This window comes from Salvelinus namaycush, unplaced genomic scaffold (genome assembly GCF_016432855.1).
Source record: "Salvelinus namaycush isolate Seneca unplaced genomic scaffold, SaNama_1.0 Scaffold3049, whole genome shotgun sequence".
NCBI classification, from domain to species: Eukaryota; Metazoa; Chordata; class Actinopteri; order Salmoniformes; family Salmonidae; genus Salvelinus; species Salvelinus namaycush.
In genome coordinates, this window is record NW_024059952.1 from 1 (window position 1) to 21,558 (window position 21,558).

The window sequence follows — 21,558 nt, forward strand, 5'->3', positions numbered from 1 at the left end:
TTTTTAGGGTGAAAGAAATGGAAGCTAGGGATTTGACATGGAGTGGTGTAATAAATAAAGTTAGAAAGGTGGTAAATATGTGGAGGGGGAGGTCTTTGAAATTAAAAGGGAAAGTAATTGTCATAAATTCATTGTTGATGTCAATATTTATTTATGTAATGAATGTTTTGGATATGCCAGAATGGGTTTTATCTGAAATGAATAAAATTGTAGTTGATTTTTTATGGGAAGGGAAGGGGGTGAGAATAGCTTTTAAAACTTTGATTGCAGGTTATGAGGAGGGGGGTTGAAGTTGGTAGATTTAAGTGTAAGGAAAACAGCAATTAGAGTAAAAATGGTACGGAAATATTTATTTGGTGAATTGGATTATGGGTGGAAAAGGTTTTTTAAAGAGTATTTGCAGGAGGTTGGGAGGATGGGGGACAATGGTTTATTGATGAGTATGAAGAAGGAAATGTTAGGTAATATACCTTTGTTTTACAGAGAAGTGTTTGAGGCTTGGGGGCGGTTTTTACCAAATATTTATTATGAATGTACCAGTTTAGAAAATATTTTAAATCAGCCGATATTTTTAAATCCAAAGATAAAGTGCAATAATATGATGTTGTTTTGTAAATATTTTATGAGGGCTGGGATGAGGCAGATAGGTGACATAGCATATGAGGTAATTCCTGGGTTTCTTCCATTTCAGGCTATATATGACAATGTGGTTGAAGTAGATGAAGAAATAAGTAAAACTACTGTGGAGAATATGTACAAGAAAATATTAGGATGTATTCCCGGGGAGTGGGTGATTTTAATAAACAAAGAGGTGGTCAAAAGATCTAGGGCTTTACCAGTTTTATATTATGAAAGTAATGGGAGAAACATGATTTATCAGGGCTAAAAGTTAAAATGGTTTATAGAAAATGTATTTTAAAAGAGATAAAAAGTCCTGCTGCGGAGAAAGTGTGGTCTAGGGTGTTTCCAAACATGGATGTAAAATCAATATGGAAGAATGTAAATGTAAAATATAATTTTATAGAATGTGAAGACAATGATTTTAAATTGAAACATAATAGGATTTTTACAAATGTGGTTTTGCATCAAATAAATAGGGATATTAAAAGAGAATGCGATATTTGTGGTACGGGGGTGGAAAATTTGATGCACTTTTTTATTGAATGTAGTAGGTTGAAAGACTTTCACGAGTTTTTAAAAGGGCTTTTAGTAAAACATTGGGGAGAAGAGATTTTTACTGAGGTGGAGTGGAGGAGGTTGTTTCTTTTTGGTGTAAATGGGAAAAGTAAAGTTTTAAATTTTAATTTGGTGAATTTTATACTAAGTCATGCTAGATATGCGATAAGATTAAGAAGAAATTTAGGTCATTATGAAGGGAAAATTGTGAGTGTGGAAGGTTTTTTTAGGAGCATATTAGAGAGAGATATAGAGATAATATATAGATACGGTGGAGGAAATTTTGAAAAATTGTTTGTGTGGGGGAGTACTTTTATTGAAATTCTGTCAAATGGGAAACTTGTATTTCATTATTAAGTGGATTTAGTGGATGATTGTGTTTTTAATAGGTTTTATTTTATTTATTTTTGATTTTTTGATTTTGTAAAAGGATGAATTGTTCATCCTTTTTTATTATTGATTGACTGTTGTAAATATTATGTGTTTTTTCATAATAAAAGATAAAAAAAAAAAATATGCCCGATCTCGTCTGATCTCGGAAGCTAAGCAGGGTCGGGCCTGGTTAGTACTTAGATGGGAGACTGCCTGGGAATACCAGGTGCTGTAAGCCTTTTGTCCACTAGGGGGTGTGGCATTATTTCATCAGCAACACTGCCTTGTAGTAAGCATTTGATGCTGAATTGACTAAATGCAGCTTCTATGGGCTAGTCTCCCCTGCCCTTTTAATACGATCAAAGTTCCTTGTGTTGTCAGGGAGCAACTGCCTTTTATGCATAAGACAAATAAGAATATTGTTACTGAATGCAGCTTGTGTGTGCTCTGTGCTCCCTCGCCCTGTTCAAATGATCAAAGGAAATAATGCTGGTGAGGAGTGGAACTGGACTGGTGTCTGATGGCCCTGTGTTTTCCATGTTGGAATTACAACCCTTCTTTTATGGAGTAAATCAAAAGCACAAGAGAATCTGAGATGTTATCGATAATAAATCAATTGGTTTCATGCATTTGTCTGTGTGTGTGTGTGTGTCTGAATGTGATTGTATTTCGTCATATCAGCAAACATTTGTGATATCAGATGGGTTAAGATATTAAAAAGTAATTGGTGATTTTTTCGACAGTGTTGCATGATGGGAATCTAGTGGTTCACTGATATAATCTAGTAAACAAAATAAACTACTTTTTCACTACTCTGTGTGCAAGTGCATTCCTAAACGGCATTTAACGCAGGTCGATGTGATATGATATTATCAGAACACAAAGTGGTTACCGTTAGCGGAAAATGTTGGCACTGGAGACACTTTTCCTCCACTAAGCAGAAGAGATACCGTGATCAAGAAGGTGGTTCACCCGGTGTGGGGCTCAGCCATTGCACTCTGGCTGTGCTGACCCCTTGCGAATTTTCCAAATGTGGGAATCCGATTGCAAAATTTATGGTAGTGCTCGTTTGAGCTTTACCCTGATGTCTTTGTTAATGATAAACTGTTGCTTGGCGGCAGGCTTAAGGATGACTTGAGTCAACTGACTGTGCTTATGGAGATCTTTGAAGTCAGTTGTGAAGGAGACTTTGTGGACCAATCGAAAGGTGGAAACATTTGTTTGTAGCAAAATATTGTTGGCATTTTGTCGAAACATTATGTTGCGAAATGCAGCATTGTATTTATGCCACGCTGGTACTTCAATTAGGAGATAGTTGAGAAGCCACTCTAACCCCCCCCCCCGGTCATGATGTGTCATACGCGCCCCATGCGCTTCCAATATGAAATTGTCCATACATGCGTTCCTCCTTAGCACAGAACAATGCAATAGGTTTTCAACATCCAGAGCTTTTGTGTATTTATTGTGGCTAGTAGGATAGCTGCATGGGAAACTGTTGCTGATGATGTATTTGTCAGAAGTCATTGTATTTGTCCGTTTTTTCCCACAAGGCTGAAATATGTGCCCTCGCTTAGAAATGTTTGCAAGGTTTGTTTGTATTTCATCCAACTCTCTGTGCTAAAAAGTGATGGCTACAGTATATGTAATTTCTTCCACTTTTTGAGTGAGCCAAAGTTCAAGCTGCTTATCTAATTGGTGAGAATGCAATGTCTGTTTATCAGACTCACTTTGACTTTATATGGTGTGCCAAGAGATGTACCTTCGCTTACGGCCATACCAGCCTGAATATGCCCGATCTCGTCTGATCTCGGAAGCTAAGCAGGGTCGGGCCTGGTTAGTACTTGGATGGGAGACCGCCTGGGAATACCAGGTGCTGTAAGCCTTTTGTCCACTAGGGGGTGTGGCATTATTTCATCAGCAACACTGCCTTGTAGTAAGCATTTGATGCTGAATTGACTAAATGCAGCTTCTATGGGCTAGTCTCCCCTGCCCTTTTAATACGATCAAAGTTCCTTGTGTTGTCAGGGAGCAACTGCCTTTTATGCATAAGACAAATAAGAATATTGTTACTGAATGCAGCTTGTGTGTGCTCTGTGCTCCCTCGCCCTGTTCAAATGATCAAAGGAAATAATGCTGGTGAGGAGTGGAACTGGACTGGTGTCTGATGGCCCTGTGTTTTCCATGTTGGAATTACAACCCTTCTTTTATGGAGTAAATCAAAAGCACAAGAGAATCTGAGATGTTATCGATAATAAATCAATTGGTTTCATGCATTTGTCTGTGTGTGTGTGTGTGTCTGAATGTGATTGTATTTCGTCATATCGCAAACATTTGTGATATCAGATGGGTTAAGATATTAAAAAGTAATTGGTGATTTTTTCGACAGTGTTGCATGATGGGAATCTAGTGGTTCACTGATATAATCTAGTAAACAAAATAAACTACTTTTTCACTACTCTGTGTGCAAGTGCATTCCTAAACGGCATTTAACGCAGGTCGATGTGATATGATATTATCAGAACACAAAGTGGTTACCGTTAGCGGAAAATGTTGGCACTGGAGACACTTTTCCTCCACTAAGCAGAAGAGATACCGTGATCAAGAAGGTGGTTCACCCGGTGTGGGGCTCAGCCATTGCACTCTGGCTGTGCTGACCCCTTGCGAATTTTCCAAATGTGGGAATCCGATTGCAAAATTTATGGTAGTGCTCGTTTGAGCTTTACCCTGATGTCTTTGTTAATGATAAACTGTTGCTTGGCGGCAGGCTTAAGGATGACTTGAGTCAACTGACTGTGCTTATGGAGATCTTTGAAGTCAGTTGTGAAGGAGACTTTGTGGACCAATCGAAAGGTGGAAACATTTGTTTGTAGCAAAATATTGTTGGCATTTTGTCGAAACATTATGTTGCGAAATGCAGCATTGTATTTATGCCACGCTGGTACTTCAATCAGGAGATAGTTGAGAAGCCACTCTAACCCCCCCCCCCGGTCATGATGTGTCATACGCGCCCCATGCGCTTCCAATATGAAATTGTCCATACATGCGTTCCTCCTTAGCACAGAACAATGCAATAGGTTTTCAACATCCAGAGCTTTTGTGTATTTATTGTGGCTAGTAGGATAGCTGCATGGGAAACTGTTGCTGATGATGTATTTGTCAGAAGTCATTGTATTTGTCCGTTTTTTCCCACAAGGCTGAAATATGTGCCCTCGCTTAGAAATGTTTGCAAGGTTTGTTTGTATTTCATCCAACTCTCTGTGCTAAAAAGTGATGGCTACAGTATATGTAATTTCTTCCACTTTTTGAGTGAGCCAAAGTTCAAGCTGCTTATCTAATTGGTGAGAATGCAATGTCTGTTTATCAGACTCACTTTGACTTTATATGGTGTGCCAAGAGATGTACCTTCGCTTACGGCCATACCAGCCTGAATATGCCCGATCTCGTCTGATCTCGGAAGCTAAGCAGGGTCGGGCCTGGTTAGTACTTGGATGGGAGACCGCCTGGGAATACCAGGTGCTGTAAGCCTTTTGTCCACTAGGGGGTGTGGCATTATTTCATCAGCAACACTGCCTTGTAGTAAGCATTTGATGCTGAATTGACTAAATGCAGCTTCTATGGGCTAGTCTCCCCTGCCCTTTTAATACGATCAAAGTTCCTTGTGTTGTCAGGGAGCAACTGCCTTTTATGCATAAGACAAATAAGAATATTGTTACTGAATGCAGCTTGTGTGTGCTCTGTGCTCCCTCGCCCTGTTCAAATGATCAAAGGAAATAATGCTGGTGAGGAGTGGAACTGGACTGGTGTCTGATGGCCCTGTGTTTTCCATGTTGGAATTACAACCCTTCTTTTATGGAGTAAATCAAAAGCACAAGAGAATCTGAGATGTTATCGATAATAAATCAATTGGTTTCATGCATTTGTCTGTGTGTGTGTGTGTGTGTCTGAATGTGATTGTATTTCGTCATATCGCAAACATTTGTGATATCAGATGGGTTAAGATATTAAAAAGTAATTGGTGATTTTTTCGACAGTGTTGCATGATGGGAATCTAGTGGTTCACTGATATAATCTAGTAAACAAAATAAACTACTTTTTCACTACTCTGTGTGCAAGTGCATTCCTAAACGGCATTTAACGCAGGTCGATGTGATATGATATTATCAGAACACAAAGTGGTTACCGTTAGCGGAAAATGTTGGCACTGGAGACACTTTTCCTCCACTAAGCAGAAGAGATACCGTGATCAAGAAGGTGGTTCACCCGGTGTGGGGCTCAGCCATTGCACTCTGGCTGTGCTGACCCCTTGCGAATTTTCCAAATGTGGGAATCCGATTGCAAAATTTATGGTAGTGCTCGTTTGAGCTTTACCCTGATGTCTTTGTTAATGATAAACTGTTGCTTGGCGGCAGGCTTAAGGATGACTTGAGTCAACTGACTGTGCTTATGGAGATCTTTGAAGTCAGTTGTGAAGGAGACTTTGTGGACCAATCGAAAGGTGGAAACATTTGTTTGTAGCAAAATATTGTTGGCATTTTGTCGAAACATTATGTTGCGAAATGCAGCATTGTATTTATGCCACGCTGGTACTTCAATCAGGAGATAGTTGAGAAGCCACTCTAACCCCCCCCCCGGTCATGATGTGTCATACGCGCCCCATGCGCTTCCAATATGAAATTGTCCATACATGCGTTCCTCCTTAGCACAGAACAATGCAATAGGTTTTCAACATCCAGAGCTTTTGTGTATTTATTGTGGCTAGTAGGATAGCTGCATGGGAAACTGTTGCTGATGATGTATTTGTCAGAAGTCATTGTATTTGTCCGTTTTTTCCCACAAGGCTGAAATATGTGCCCTCGCTTAGAAATGTTTGCAAGGTTTGTTTGTATTTCATCCAACTATCTGTGCTAAAAAGTGATGGCTACAGTATATGTAATTTCTTCCACTTTTTGAGTGAGCCAAAGTTCAAGCTGCTTATCTAATTGGTGAGAATGCAATGTCTGTTTATCAGACTCACTTTGACTTTATATGGTGTGCCAAGAGATGTACCTTCGCTTACGGCCATACCAGCCTGAATATGCCCGATCTCGTCTGATCTCGGAAGCTAAGCAGGGTCGGGCCTGGTTAGTACTTGGATGGGAGACCGCCTGGGAATACCAGGTGCTGTAAGCCTTTTGTCCACTAGGGGGTGTGGCATTATTTCATCAGCAACACTGCCTTGTAGTAAGCATTTGATGCTGAATTGACTAAATGCAGCTTCTATGGGCTAGTCTCCCCTGCCCTTTTAATACGATCAAAGTTCCTTGTGTTGTCAGGGAGCAACTGCCTTTTATGCATAAGACAAATAAGAATATTGTTACTGAATGCAGCTTGTGTGTGCTCTGTGCTCCCTCGCCCTGTTCAAATGATCAAAGGAAATAATGCTGGTGAGGAGTGGAACTGGACTGGTGTCTGATGGCCCTGTGTTTTCCATGTTGGAATTACAACCCTTCTTTTATGGAGTAAATCAAAAGCACAAGAGAATCTGAGATGTTATCGATAATAAATCAATTGGTTTCATGCATTTGTCTGTGTGTGTGTGTGTGTCTGAATGTGATTGTATTTCGTCATATCGCAAACATTTGTGATATCAGATGGGTTAAGATATTAAAAAGTAATTGGTGATTTTTTCGACAGTGTTGCATGATGGGAATCTAGTGGTTCACTGATATAATCTAGTAAACAAAATAAACTACTTTTTCACTACTCTGTGTGCAAGTGCATTCCTAAACGGCATTTAACGCAGGTCGATGTGATATGATATTATCAGAACACAAAGTGGTTACCGTTAGCGGAAAATGTTGGCACTGGAGACACTTTTCCTCCACTAAGCAGAAGAGATACCGTGATCAAGAAGGTGGTTCACCCGGTGTGGGGCTCAGCCATTGCACTCTGGCTGTGCTGACCCCTTGCGAATTTTCCAAATGTGGGAATCCGATTGCAAAATTTATGGTAGTGCTCGTTTGAGCTTTACCCTGATGTCTTTGTTAATGATAAACTGTTGCTTGGCGGCAGGCTTAAGGATGACTTGAGTCAACTGACTGTGCTTATGGAGATCTTTGAAGTCAGTTGTGAAGGAGACTTTGTGGACCAATCGAAAGGTGGAAACATTTGTTTGTAGCAAAATATTGTTGGCATTTTGTCGAAACATTATGTTGCGAAATGCAGCATTGTATTTATGCCACGCTGGTACTTCAATCAGGAGATAGTTGAGAAGCCACTCTAACCCCCCCCCCGGTCATGATGTGTCATACGCGCCCCATGCGCTTCCAATATGAAATTGTCCATACATGCGTTCCTCCTTAGCACAGAACAATGCAATAGGTTTTCAACATCCAGAGCTTTTGTGTATTTATTGTGGCTAGTAGGATAGCTGCATGGGAAACTGTTGCTGATGATGTATTTGTCAGAAGTCATTGTATTTGTCCGTTTTTTCCCACAAGGCTGAAATATGTGCCCTCGCTTAGAAATGTTTGCAAGGTTTGTTTGTATTTCATCCAACTATCTGTGCTAAAAAGTGATGGCTACAGTATATGTAATTTCTTCCACTTTTTGAGTGAGCCAAAGTTCAAGCTGCTTATCTAATTGGTGAGAATGCAATGTCTGTTTATCAGACTCACTTTGACTTTATATGGTGTACCAAGAGATGTACCTTCGCTTACGGCCATACCAGCCTGAATACGCCCCTTTTTGGAAGTTTCAGGAAGTGAGTGAGCAGCAGGTGTTGGATTGTTTGTGAATTGTTTGTAGAGAGAAAATCGTTTTTGGTTTTGCTGGTTTATATACTTTAAGTTTGGAAGTTTGTGTGGGGAGTGTAGCTTATTTTCTTTGTAAATATTTGCGTTTTTATCCCCCAACGGCGTGAGCTGTTTGGGGGATTCTAAGTAAAATAATTGGACGGATACAATGGCTTCGACATCAAGAATAACAACAACAATGAGAATGGACAACGGAGAAAAAAGAGCGTCGAATGAAGAGTTGAGGAGAAGAAAATATGAGAAAGAATTGACGGTGAACGTGGAAGTTATTGGAGAAGAAAAAATAACAACGATGGAATTGCTGAGAGGAATAAAAGAAGTATGTGGAATGATATTGGGATGTAGAATGAAGGACAGAAATAAGTACGAAATAACCATGTCACACGCGAAAGGAAAAGAAAGACTACTAGACGGGCTAAAAATAAAGAGCTGCCAAATAATGGCGAAAGAACTGGGAAATGATGAACTTGTGGTGTCCTTTTTGAACATGCCGGCATATATTACGGATGAGGAAATACATGACAAATTACAAGGATGGAATGTGAACGCAACAACACCAATCAAGAGGAGGATGTGGCCAGGAACGGACATTGTGGACGGGACGAGATTTTGTAAGGTGAAGTTTACGGACAGTGTGCAATCATTACCTTACTCAACCAAATTCAACTACTGTAGAAGGATTTGAATATTTCCGAGTGATCCACGATAACCAAGTGAAGGTATGTAGACTATGTATTCAACCGGGACACATACTCAAAGAATGTCCAGAATTTGTATGTCATAAATGTGGTGAACAAGGACATTATGCCAGAGAATGTTCGAACATCGGTGATATGTGTAGAAGGTGTGACAGACCTAAGGACAGATGTAAATGTAAGAAGGAAAAGGATGTCTTATTTCTGCAAACACTGGACCTCATTACTGAAGAAGAGGTTGAGAGGAGTGAGACTATGGAGGGGGAGGAAGAGAGTGATATGGAAAGTGTGTCGCAGGTGATTCCAGAGACAGCTATAGATATGCTTGGAGAGTATGTAATGCCTTCTGGCAGTACTCGAGACGCAGTCTTGGTCTCTGCTGCTGACAAGGTGGAGCAGCAGCACATGATTGGTGAATTGGATACACAGGTAGAGATGGTGCAGGGTGCTTCTCAGGTGCCTGAACCAGCTTTAAACCTGTGTGAAAATGAAACCAAGGAGAGGGCTGGGTCCACTGGAGTTGATGGCACTGTTAAAGAATGTTTTACAAAAGGCTTGGATGTTGCTCCCCTTACAAGTACAAGTCAGGAGTCAGACGAAGAAATAGATATTGAGGATTTTCAGCGGTTTGCTAGAAATAAGAGAGCATTAGTGAAAGCTAAGGAGGTGACGGGATCTGGAAAAAAGAAAAAGTCTATTTTGAAATGACATGTTTGTTTTTGGCTATATTTCTGCATATATTAACAATGATTAGAGTTGCATCACTAAATGGCAACAGTTTAAGAAATATGAACAAATTGGAGCAGGTTTTGGTGTCTGTTGAAACGGACATGTGGTGTTTTCAAGAGACTAATTGGACGGACGCCAAAATGCTGGAAATTAAGAGCAAATGGTCTGAGCTCATTTTTTGTAGTCACGGAAGTGATAAAACATGTGGAGTGGCTATTTTGGTAAAAAATGATGTGGTTAAAAATGTCAAGCAGGTATATGCAGATAATCAGGGAAGAATTATTGTTATTGAGTTTGAAGTGCAAAATGTCATTTTTCGTCTAATTAATGTTTATGCTTCGAATATTGAAGCGGAAAGGAGAGATATGTTTAATAACCTAAGAACACTGTGTTCAGAGAACTGTATACTAGTAGGAGATTTTAACGTGAAGTGTACTAGAATGGATGTCTCGAGATGTGATAGTTTCAGACATGATTCGTCTAGAAATGCTTTACGGGAATTAATGAATAAGGAAAATCTTGTAGATATATGGAGGGCTGAAAATGTAAATAGAAGAGAGTTTTCGAGAAGGCAGGTGGTGTTAAATGAACTAAAACAAAGTAGAATTGATTTATGTTTAGCAAAGGTAGATGTGGTACAGCAGGTTCAGAAGATGACATATAATTTTACAGCATACAGTGATCATGCAGTAATGTCATTTCAGATAGGTTTTGCTGTGGAGATGAGGGGGGGAGGTGTCTGGTGTTTAAATGCCAGTCTGTTAAAGGAAGAAAGTTATATAAAGGAAATTGTTGAATGTATCGAGGATGAAATGTCTAATGTACTGTTAAAAGAGAATGTGTGTTTATGGTGGGAGGAAGTGAAAGTTAAAGTAAAAAACAGGAGTATTAGGTACTCTAAAAATCGTAACCGTTTAGATAAGCAGAAAGAAAAAATGCTTAGAAATAGGATGTTACATGAACTTGAAAAGGCTGATGCTGATCCAGACTATGATGTTGTGAACTATTTGAAAATCCATGCAGAGCTAGGGTTTTATGAAAAAAAGAAATGTTTAGGGGCTATTGTTAGGAGTAAGGCACAGTACGCCTTGGAGGGAGAGAAATGTACTTCCTTTTTTCTGGGGCTTGAAAAACGAAAGAAATTTAAGAGTTATATTGTAGAATTAGAAAATGAAAAAGGTGTAAAGGTAAATGATTTTGTTGACATCTTAGATTCAGTTGAATCCTTTTACAGAAATCTTTATAAAAAGAATGATGTGGACAAAGTGTGTGTTGCAAAAGTGTTGGAGAAAATCAGTGCCAAAGTATCTCAGGCAGATAGAATGATGTGTGATGAAGATATTTCAATTGTGGAAATCAAGAAAGCAATTGAGAACACTCAAGGAAATAAAAGTCCAGGTTTGGATGGTTTAACAAATGAATTCTATAAAGCTTTTGTGGATATTTTGGCACCCATTTTATTGAAGGTTTTTCAGTATATGGAAGAGAATAAGGAAATCCCTGAGTCTATGTCAATTGGTATGTTAACCATCTTGTTTAAAAATAGAGGCAGTAGGTTAAAGTTAGAAAATTATAGGCCTATTAGTCTTCTGAATTCAGATTATAAAATACTGACTAAAGTTTTGGCTAATAGGATGAAAATGGTGATTGGAAGTATTATTACATCAACACAAGCCTACGGAATACCCGGAAGAGATGTTGCCGATGTAATTTGTACAATTAGAGATGTTGTTAATCAAATGAAAAATGAAGGTGGTATAGTTTTAAGTTTAGATTTTAAGAAAGCTTTTGATAAAGTGGAACATAGTTTTCTACTACAGACTTTGGAGAGGTTTGGTTTTGGGCCAAAATTTGTATCTTGGATTAACTTGTTGTATAGTGGAGCAAAAAGTTGTGTTAAATGTAACGGAGTGTTAACAGATACTTTCCCTATAGAGAGGTCAGTAAGGCAGGGTTGTCCTTTGTCAGCTCTGTTGTACAGTGTTTCTACGGAACCTTTAGCTGTTTTTGAGTGATACAGAAGTCATTTCACAGCACTTTCCATGACCAAGAACATAAAATCAAGATGTGTTATGCTGGCTTCAAAGCTCTGCCTATATATGGTCGTGCCCCCTATGACCCGAAACACACCTCATTCGCCTTCCTCTGGGTGTCAAGAAGACGTCAGAGGAGAAATTCTTTGTTTATCTGGTACTGACGTGAAATAAGACCTATTTCTTTGGCGTGACCGACAACTTCCGGTTTGCTGATTCGCACGAGTTGGAGCTGCGATTGTGTACTGTTTTGCTGGCGTTATGGATGAAAACTATCTCCGTGTCGAATTTTGTTTGATACATGTGACCATATCATCGTAATGTATGTTTTTTCAATATAGTTTAATCAGATTATTTGAATTTTTTTGGGAGTTTTGCGGTGTTCCGTTGTCACAATTTATTTACATTTGAGAGATCTGTGCCACTCGACCGGTACCTGTGCTAAATGGAGTGGGAAAGGAAGATTTCTGAACGGAACCAACGACTCATCTTGACAAAGGACACTTTGATCAACATTCTGATGAAAGATCAGCCATAGTAAGACCCAATTTACGATGTTATATCATATCTGTTGTGCATGTGAACTGACCGTGGGCGCCTAGCCGAATCTGCCTTGTATAGCTATGCTAATTTAGCGCTACATTTTGTTTTCGTTATAAAACATTTAATAAATCTGAAATATTGTTTGGATTCACCAGATGTTGGGCTTTCAATATCTGTACGCTGTGTATTTTTCTGAAATGTTTTAAGATGAGTAATTCGTTATATGACGTTGGTCTCTGTAATTGTTCTGGCTGGGTCAGCACTATTTCAGATTGCAGCTGCAATGTAGAACTGTGATTTATACCTGAAAAATGCACATTTTTCCCCAAAAAAACTATGCTATACCATAAATATGTTATCAGACTGTCATATTATGAAGTTGTTTCTTGGTTAGTGGCTATATATATTTTTATCTAGTCGAATTAGTGATATACTTGGAGACAAAGAGGTGAGGGGTGTTGGAATCCCAGGTGGTGGTGTCAGTGTTATACATCAGTACGCTGATGACACTACTTTTACTGTGAAGGATGTAGGTAGCATTGAAAGCATTATGAAAATCATAGATATCTATTGTAAGGCATCGGGGGCTGAAGTTAATATAGAGAAGACGGAAATTATGTTCTTTGGGGATATCAATGCAAATAAGTGTGAGATTCCATTTAAGGTAGCTAAGGATTTTATGAAGGTGCTGGGAGTACATATTGGTGTAGAGGAGAAAGAGGCAAGGGATATAACTTGGACAGGGATCCTCAATAAAATCAAGCAAACTTTGAATTTCTGGAAAAATAGAAAATTAAAGTTAAAAGGTAAAATAATTGTAGTAAATGCTTTGGTATCATCTAAACTTGTGTATGTTTTGGGAGTTCTAGACATGCCAGAGTGGGTTCTAAATGAATTGAATAATGTGGTGTCTAATTTTATATGGGATGGTAAAGGTGTTAGAATTGCGCAGAAAACATTGATAGCAGACTATGATGATGGAGGTTTAAAACTTGTAGATTTGGATGTTAAAAGAAAAGCTATTAGGATAAAAATAGTAAAGAAATATTTGTATGACAGCTTAGATTATGGCTGGAAACATTTTTTCAAAGTCTATTTAGATGAGAGTGGTGGATGTGAAGATAATGGTTTGTTGATGGGTCTTAAAAGGAAAATGTGTGAAAAGGTACCAGATTTTTATAAAGAAGTGTTAAATGCATGGGCAGAGTTGTTGCCTAATGTGTATTATGAGTGTGGGCATATTGACCTAATTATGAATCATCCTGTTTTTCTGAATGAGAAACTTAAGTACAAAGAAAAGGTGTTATATAGTGAAGTATTCATGAGTGCAGGTCTTAGACAAATAAAAGATTACACATATGAGGTAATTCCAGGTTTTTTTCCTGAGGAAGCTATTTTTGATACCATCCATGAATGGGATGTAGAGGTGGGTAGGGGAACAGTGAGAAATATGTATGAGAAGATAAAAGAAAGTATACCAAGTAAATGGGTGGATTTAATAAATAGTGAAGTTGTTAGGGAAGATTTATTTGTCTTTCCAAATTTGTTTATTGGTAACAGTAAGGAGAAGGCTCATTTATCTAGTATCCCAGTGAAAAGATTCTATAAAATAATGGTAGAGAAAAATGTGAAAAGGCCAGCTGCGGAGAAAGTTTGGAAAGGAATTTTTCCGACTTTGGACGTAAAAAAGATATGGAAAACTTTAAATGTAAAATATAATAGTATGGAATGTGAAAGTAACGATTTTAAAATAAGGCATAATCGTATATATACAAAAGTGGTTTTACATCAAATCAATAGGGAAATAAATAGAGAATGTGACTTATGTGGTGAGTCACCGGAAAATTTAATGCATTTGTTTGTGGAATGTAAGGAGTTAAAAGATTTATTTTGTAAAGTAAAGGGAATGATTCATAGAAACTGGGGGGGTGATATTTTGAAAAAATATGTGTGGGATGAATTGGTGTTATTTGGCGTGTCTGGTAAATGTGAGGGTGTTAATGTGGGTTTGTTGAATGTTGTTTTGAGTTTCTTGAGGTATGCTATTTTTTGTAGGAGGAATTATGCTTTTTTTGAGGGGAAGAAGGTAAGGGTGTGGGATATTTTTGTAGTATTGTTAAAGAAGCATATAGATATGTTTTATTGTTATGGAAAGGAATGTTTTGATGAAGCTTTTGTGGAGGGGAGTGGGTTGATTTCAAACGTGGATGGTGGAAGAATCACTTATAATTTTTGAAAGTATTGGTATGTTTATTAATTTATTGGTTTTCATAGTTGTTCGGAGAGTTGATTTCAACATGCCTGTTTTGTGAGATTGGAATTTATGTTAGGCTTTTATTAGTTTTTGTTGTATTTTATTTATTTGAGTTCTTTGATTTGATAGGGGGTGAATTGTTCACCTGCCTATGTTAGTCTCGGTTTTTGTGTATTGTACATTTGATAAAATATTGTAATTGAAACTTTTTTATAATAAAAAAAAAAAAAAAAAAAAAATATGCCCGATCTCGTCTGATCTCGGAAGCTAAGCAGGGTCGGGCCTGGTTAGTACTTGGATGGGAGACCGCCTGGGAATACCAGGTGCTGTAAGCCTTTTGTCCACTAGGGGGTGTGGCATTATTTCATCAGCAACACTGCCTTGTAGTAAGCATTTGATGCTGAATTGACTAAATGCAGCTTCTATGGGCTAGTCTCCCCTGCCCTTTTAATACGATCAAAGTTCCTTGTGTTGTCAGGGAGCAACTGCCTTTTATGCATAAGACAAATAAGAATATTGTTACTGAATGCAGCTTGTGTGTGCTCTGTGCTCCCTCGCCCTGTTCAAATGATCAAAGGAAATAATGCTGGTGAGGAGTGGAACTGGACTGGTGTCTGATGGCCCTGTGTTTTCCATGTTGGAATTACAACCCTTCTTTTATGGAGTAAATCAAAAGCACAAGAGAATCTGAGATGTTATCGATAATAAATCAATTGGTTTCATGCATTTGTCTGTGTGTGTGTGTGTGTCTGAATGTGATTGTATTTCGTCATATCGCAAACATTTGTGATATCAGATGGGTTAAGATATTAAAAAGTAATTGGTGATTTTTTCGACAGTGTTGCATGATGGGAATCTAGTGGTTCACTGATATAATCTAGTAAACAAAATAAACTACTTTTTCACTACTCTGTGTGCAAGTGCATTCCTAAACGGCATTTAACGCAGGTCGATGTGATATGATATTATCAGAACACAAAGTGGTTACCGTTAGCGGAAAATGTTGGCACTGGAGACACTTTTCCTCCACTAAGCAGAAGAGATACCGTGATCAAGAAGGTGGTTCACCCGGTGTGGGGCTCAGCCATTGCACTCTGGCTGTGCTGACCCCTTGCGAATTTTCCAAATGTGGGAATCCGATTGCAAAATTTATGGTAGTGCTCGTTTGAGCTTTACCCTGATGTCTTTGTTAATGATAAACTGTTGCTTGGCGGCAGGCTTAAGGATGACTTGAGTCAACTGACTGTGCTTATGGAGATCTTTGAAGTCAGTTGTGAAGGAGACTTTGTGGACCAATCGAAAGGTGGAAACATTTGTTTGTAGCAAAATATTGTTGGCATTTTGTCGAAACATTATGTTGCGAAATGCAGCATTGTATTTATGCCACGCTGGTACTTCAATCAGGAGATAGTTGAGAAGCCACTCTAACCCCCCCCCCGGTCATGATGTGTCATACGCGCCCCATGCGCTTCCAATATGAAATTGTCCATACATGCGTTCCTCCTTAGCACAGAACAATGCAATAGGTTTTCAACATCCAGAGCTTTTGTGTATTTATTGTGGCTAGTAGGATAGCTGCATGGGAAACTGTTGCTGATGATGTATTTGTCAGAAGTCATTGTATTTGTCCGTTTTTTCCCACAAGGCTGAAATATGTGCCCTCGCTTAGAAATGTTTGCAAGGTTTGTTTGTATTTCATCCAACTATCTGTGCTAAAAAGTGATGGCTACAGTATATGTAATTTCTTCCACTTTTTGAGTGAGCCAAAGTTCAAGCTGCTTATCTAATTGGTGAGAATGCAATGTCTGTTTATCAGACTCACTTTGACTTTATATGGTGTGCCAAGAGATGTACCTTCGCTTACGGCCATACCAGCCTGAATATGCCCGATCTCGTCTGATCTCGGAAGCTAAGCAGGGTCGGGCCTGGTTAGTACTTGGATGGGAGACCGCCTGGGAATACCAGGTGCTGTAAGCCTTTTGTCCACTAGGGGGTGTGGCATTATTTCATCAGCAACACTGCCTTGTAGTAAGCATTTGATGCTGAATTGACTAAATGCAGCTTCTATGGGCTAGTCTCCCCTGCCCTTTTAATACGATCAAAGTTCCTTGTGTTGTCAGGGAGCAACTGCCTTTTATGCATAAGACAAATAAGAATATTGTTACTGAATGCAGCTTGTGTGTGCTCTGTGCTCCCTCGCCCTGTTCAAATGATCAAAGGAAATAATGCTGGTGAGGAGTGGAACTGGACTGGTGTCTGATGGCCCTGTGTTTTCCATGTTGGAATTACAACCCTTCTTTTATGGAGTAAATCAAAAGCACAAGAGAATCTGAGATGTTATCGATAATAAATCAATTGGTTTCATGCATTTGTCTGTGTGTGTGTGTGTGTCTGAATGTGATTGTATTTCGTCATATCGCAAACATTTGTGATATCAGATGGGTTAAGATATTAAAAAGTAATTGGTGATTTTTTCGACAGTGTTGCATGATGGGAATCTAGTGGTTCACTGATATAATCTAGTAAACAAAATAAACTACTTTTTCACTACTCTGTGTGCAAGTGCATTCCTAAACGGCATTTAACGCAGGTCGATGTGATATGATATTATCAGAACACAAAGTGGTTACCGTTAGCGGAAAATGTTGGCACTGGAGACACTTTTCCTCCACTAAGCAGAAGAGATACCGTGATCAAGAAGGTGGTTCACCCGGTGTGGGGCTCAGCCATTGCACTCTGGCTGTGCTGACCCCTTGCGAATTTTCCAAATGTGGGAATCCGATTGCAAAATTTATGGTAGTGCTCGTTTGAGCTTTACCCTGATGTCTTTGTTAATGATAAACTGTTGCTTGGCGGCAGGCTTAAGGATGACTTGAGTCAACTGACTGTGCTTATGGAGATCTTTGAAGTCAGTTGTGAAGGAGACTTTGTGGACCAATCGAAAGGTGGAAACATTTGTTTGTAGCAAAATATTGTTGGCATTTTGTCGAAACATTATGTTGCGAAATGCAGCATTGTATTTATGCCACGCTGGTACTTCAATCAGGAGATAGTTGAGAAGCCACTCTAACCCCCCCCCCCCGGTCATGATGTGTCATACGCCCATGCGCTTCCAATATGAAATTGTCCATACATGCGTTCCTCCTTAGCACAGAACAATGCAATAGGTTTTCAACATCCAGAGCTTTTGTGTATTTATTGTGGCTAGTAGGATAGCTGCATGGGAAACTGTTGCTGATGATGTATTTGTCAGAAGTCATTGTATTTGTCCGTTTTTTCCCACAAGGCTGAAATATGTGCCCTCGCTTAGAAATGTTTGCAAGGTTTGTTTGTATTTCATCCAACTATCTGTGCTAAAAAGTGATGGCTACAGTATATGTAATTTCTTCCACTTTTTGAGTGAGCCAAAGTTCAAGCTGCTTATCTAATTGGTGAGAATGCAATGTCTGTTTATCAGACTCACTTTGACTTTATATGGTGTGCCAAGAGATGTACCTTCGCTTACGGCCATACCAGCCTGAATATGCCCGATCTCGTCTGATCTCGGAAGCTAAGCAGGGTCGGGCCTGGTTAGTACTTGGATGGGAGACCGCCTGGGAATACCAGGTGCTGTAAGCCTTTTGTCCACTAGGGGGTGTGGCATTATTTCATCAGCAACACTGCCTTGTAGTAAGCATTTGATGCTGAATTGACTAAATGCAGCTTCTATGGGCTAGTCTCCCCTGCCCTTTTAATACGATCAAAGTTCCTTGTGTTGTCAGGGAGCAACTGCCTTTTATGCATAAGACAAATAAGAATATTGTTACTGAATGCAGCTTGTGTGTGCTCTGTGCTCCCTCGCCCTGTTCAAATGATCAAAGGAAATAATGCTGGTGAGGAGTGGAACTGGACTGGTGTCTGATGGCCCTGTGTTTTCCATGTTGGAATTACAACCCTTCTTTTATGGAGTAAATCAAAAGCACAAGAGAATCTGAGATGTTATCGATAATAAATCAATTGGTTTCATGCATTTGTCTGTGTGTGTGTGTGTGTCTGAATGTGATTGTATTTCGTCATATCGCAAACATTTGTGATATCAGATGGGTTAAGATATTAAAAAGTAATTGGTGATTTTTTCGACAGTGTTGCATGATGGGAATCTAGTGGTTCACTGATATAATCTAGTAAACAAAATAAACTACTTTTTCACTACTCTGTGTGCAAGTGCATTCCTAAACGGCATTTAACGCAGGTCGATGTGATATGATATTATCAGAACACAAAGTGGTTACCGTTAGCGGAAAATGTTGGCACTGGAGACACTTTTCCTCCACTAAGCAGAAGAGATACCGTGATCAAGAAGGTGGTTCACCCGGTGTGGGGCTCAGCCATTGCACTCTGGCTGTGCTGACCCCTTGCGAATTTTCCAAATGTGGGAATCCGATTGCAAAATTTATGGTAGTGCTCGTTTGAGCTTTACCCTGATGTCTTTGTTAATGATAAACTGTTGCTTGGCGGCAGGCTTAAGGATGACTTGAGTCAACTGACTGTGCTTATGGAGATCTTTGAAGTCAGTTGTGAAGGAGACTTTGTGGACCAATCGAAAGGTGGAAACATTTGTTTGTAGCAAAATATTGTTGGCATTTTGTCGAAACATTATGTTGCGAAATGCAGCATTGTATTTATGCCACGCTGGTACTTCAATTAGGAGATAGTTGAGAAGCCACTCTAACCCCCCCCCCCGGTCATGATGTGTCATACGCGCCCCATGCGCTTCCAATATGAAATTGTCCATACATGCGTTCCTCCTTAGCACAGAACAATGCAATAGGTTTTCAACATCCAGAGCTTTTGTGTATTTATTGTGGCTAGTAGGATAGCTGCATGGGAAACTGTTGCTGATGATGTATTTGTCAGAAGTCATTGTATTTGTCCGTTTTTTCCCACAAGGCTGAAATATGTGCCCTCGCTTAGAAATGTTTGCAAGGTTTGTTTGTATTTCATCCAACTATCTGTGCTAAAAAGTGATGGCTACAGTATATGTAATTTCTTCCACTTTTTGAGTGAGCCAAAGTTCAAGCTGCTTATCTAATTGGTGAGAATGCAATGTCTGTTTATCAGACTCACTTTGACTTTATATGGTGTGCCAAGAGATGTACCTTCGCTTACGGCCATACCAGCCTGAATATGCCCGATCTCGTCTGATCTCGGAAGCTAAGCAGGGTCGGGCCTGGTTAGTACTTGGATGGGAGACCGCCTGGGAATACCAGGTGCTGTAAGCCTTTTGTCCACTAGGGGGTGTGGCATTATTTCATCAGCAACACTGCCTTGTAGTAAGCATTTGATGCTGAATTGACTAAATGCAGCTTCTATGGGCTAGTCTCCCCTGCCCTTTTAATACGATCAAAGTTCCTTGTGTTGTCAGGGAGCAACTGCCTTTTATGCATAAGACAAATAAGAATATTGTTACTGAATGCAGCTTGTGTGTGCTCTGTGCTCCCTCGCCCTGTTCAAATGATCAAAGGAAATAATGCTGGTGAGGAGTGGAACTGGACTGGTGTCTGATGGCCCTGTGTTTTCCATGTTGGAATTACAACCCTTCTTTTATGGAGTAAATCAAAAGCACAAGAGAATCTGAGATGTTATCGATAATAAATCAATTGGTTTCATGCATTTGTCTGTGTGTGTGTGTGTGTCTGAATGTGATTGTATTTCGTCATATCGCAAACATTTGTGATATCAGATGGGTTAAGATATTAAAAAGTAATTGGTGATTTTTTCGACAGTGTTGCATGATGGGAATCTAGTGGTTCACTGATATAATCTAGTAAACAAAATAAACTACTTTTTCACTACTCTGTGTGCAAGTGCATTCCTAAACGGCATTTAACGCAGGTCGATGTGATATGATATTATCAGAACACAAAGTGGTTACCGTTAGCGGAAAATGTTGGCACTGGAGACACTTTTCCTCCACTAAGCAGAAGAGATACCGTGATCAAGAAGGTGGTTCACCCGGTGTGGGGCTCAGCCATTGCACTCTGGCTGTGCTGACCCCTTGCGAATTTTCCAAATGTGGGAATCCGATTGCAAAATTTATGGTAGTGCTCGTTTGAGCTTTACCCTGATGTCTTTGTTAATGATAAACTGTTGCTTGGCGGCAGGCTTAAGGATGACTTGAGTCAACTGACTGTGCTTATGGAGATCTTTGAAGTCAGTTGTGAAGGAGACTTTGTGGACCAATCGAAAGGTGGAAACATTTGTTTGTAGCAAAATATTGTTGGCATTTTGTCGAAACATTATGTTGCGAAATGCAGCATTGTATTTATGCCACGCTGGTACTTCAATCAGGAGATAGTTGAGAAGCCACTCTAACCCCCCCCCCCGGTCATGATGTGTCATACGCGCCCCATGCGCTTCCAATATGAAATTGTCCATACATGCGTTCCTCCTTAGCACAGAACAATGCAATAGGTTTTCAACATCCAGAGCTTTTGTGTATTTATTGTGGCTAGTAGGATAGCTGCATGGGAAACTGTTGCTGATGATGTATTTGTCAGAAGTCATTGTATTTGTCCGTTTTTTCCCACAAGGCTGAAATATGTGCCCTCGCTTAGAAATGTTTGCAAGGTTTGTTTGTATTTCATCCAACTATCTGTGCTAAAAAGTGATGGCTACAGTATATGTAATTTCTTCCACTTTTTGAGTGAGCCAAAGTTCAAGCTGCTTATCTAATTGGTGAGAATGCAATGTCTGTTTATCAGACTCACTTTGACTTTATATGGTGTACCAAGAGATGTACCTTCGCTTACGGCCATACCAGCCTGAATATGCCCGATCTCGTCTGATCTCGGAAGCTAAGCAGGGTCGGGCCTGGTTAGTACTTGGATGGGAGACCGCCTGGGAATACCAGGTGCTGTAAGCCTTTTGTCCACTAGGGGGTGTGGCATTATTTCATCAGCAACACTGCCTTGTAGTAAGCA

General features: G+C 39.5%; 7 non-coding genes and 8 pseudogenes across 7 annotated transcripts; all 15 read left to right on the top strand.

Annotated features, from left to right (window-relative positions):
* Nucleotides 1–2,478: 2,478 nt before the first annotated feature.
* LOC120039858 lies at nucleotides 2,479–2,625 on the top strand (annotated as a pseudogene).
* A 686-nt stretch (nucleotides 2,626–3,311) lies between these two features.
* LOC120039851 lies at nucleotides 3,312–3,430 on the top strand. The gene has a single exon (XR_005475521.1). It is a non-coding gene; the product is annotated as a 5S ribosomal RNA (ribosomal RNA).
* A 691-nt stretch (nucleotides 3,431–4,121) lies between these two features.
* On the top strand, nucleotides 4,122–4,268 carry LOC120039859 (annotated as a pseudogene).
* Nucleotides 4,269–4,954: 686 nt separating this feature from the next.
* On the top strand, nucleotides 4,955–5,073 carry LOC120039860. Its single transcript, XR_005475528.1, has one exon. It is a non-coding gene; the product is annotated as a 5S ribosomal RNA (ribosomal RNA).
* Nucleotides 5,074–5,766: 693 nt separating this feature from the next.
* Nucleotides 5,767–5,913, top strand: LOC120039861 (annotated as a pseudogene).
* Nucleotides 5,914–6,598: 685 nt separating this feature from the next.
* On the top strand, nucleotides 6,599–6,717 carry LOC120039871. Its single transcript, XR_005475529.1, has one exon. It is a non-coding gene; the product is annotated as a 5S ribosomal RNA (ribosomal RNA).
* Nucleotides 6,718–7,408: 691 nt separating this feature from the next.
* LOC120039862 lies at nucleotides 7,409–7,555 on the top strand (annotated as a pseudogene).
* An 8,067-nt stretch (nucleotides 7,556–15,622) lies between these two features.
* On the top strand, nucleotides 15,623–15,769 carry LOC120039863 (annotated as a pseudogene).
* A 685-nt stretch (nucleotides 15,770–16,454) lies between these two features.
* On the top strand, nucleotides 16,455–16,573 carry LOC120039873. The gene has a single exon (XR_005475530.1). It is a non-coding gene; the product is annotated as a 5S ribosomal RNA (ribosomal RNA).
* A 691-nt stretch (nucleotides 16,574–17,264) lies between these two features.
* On the top strand, nucleotides 17,265–17,411 carry LOC120039864 (annotated as a pseudogene).
* Nucleotides 17,412–18,095: 684 nt separating this feature from the next.
* Nucleotides 18,096–18,214, top strand: LOC120039874. The gene has a single exon (XR_005475531.1). It is a non-coding gene; the product is annotated as a 5S ribosomal RNA (ribosomal RNA).
* Nucleotides 18,215–18,905: 691 nt separating this feature from the next.
* On the top strand, nucleotides 18,906–19,052 carry LOC120039865 (annotated as a pseudogene).
* A 686-nt stretch (nucleotides 19,053–19,738) lies between these two features.
* Nucleotides 19,739–19,857, top strand: LOC120039852. Its single transcript, XR_005475522.1, has one exon. It is a non-coding gene; the product is annotated as a 5S ribosomal RNA (ribosomal RNA).
* A 691-nt stretch (nucleotides 19,858–20,548) lies between these two features.
* LOC120039866 lies at nucleotides 20,549–20,695 on the top strand (annotated as a pseudogene).
* A 686-nt stretch (nucleotides 20,696–21,381) lies between these two features.
* On the top strand, nucleotides 21,382–21,500 carry LOC120039853. The gene has a single exon (XR_005475523.1). It is a non-coding gene; the product is annotated as a 5S ribosomal RNA (ribosomal RNA).
* Nucleotides 21,501–21,558: the final 58 nt, after the last annotated feature.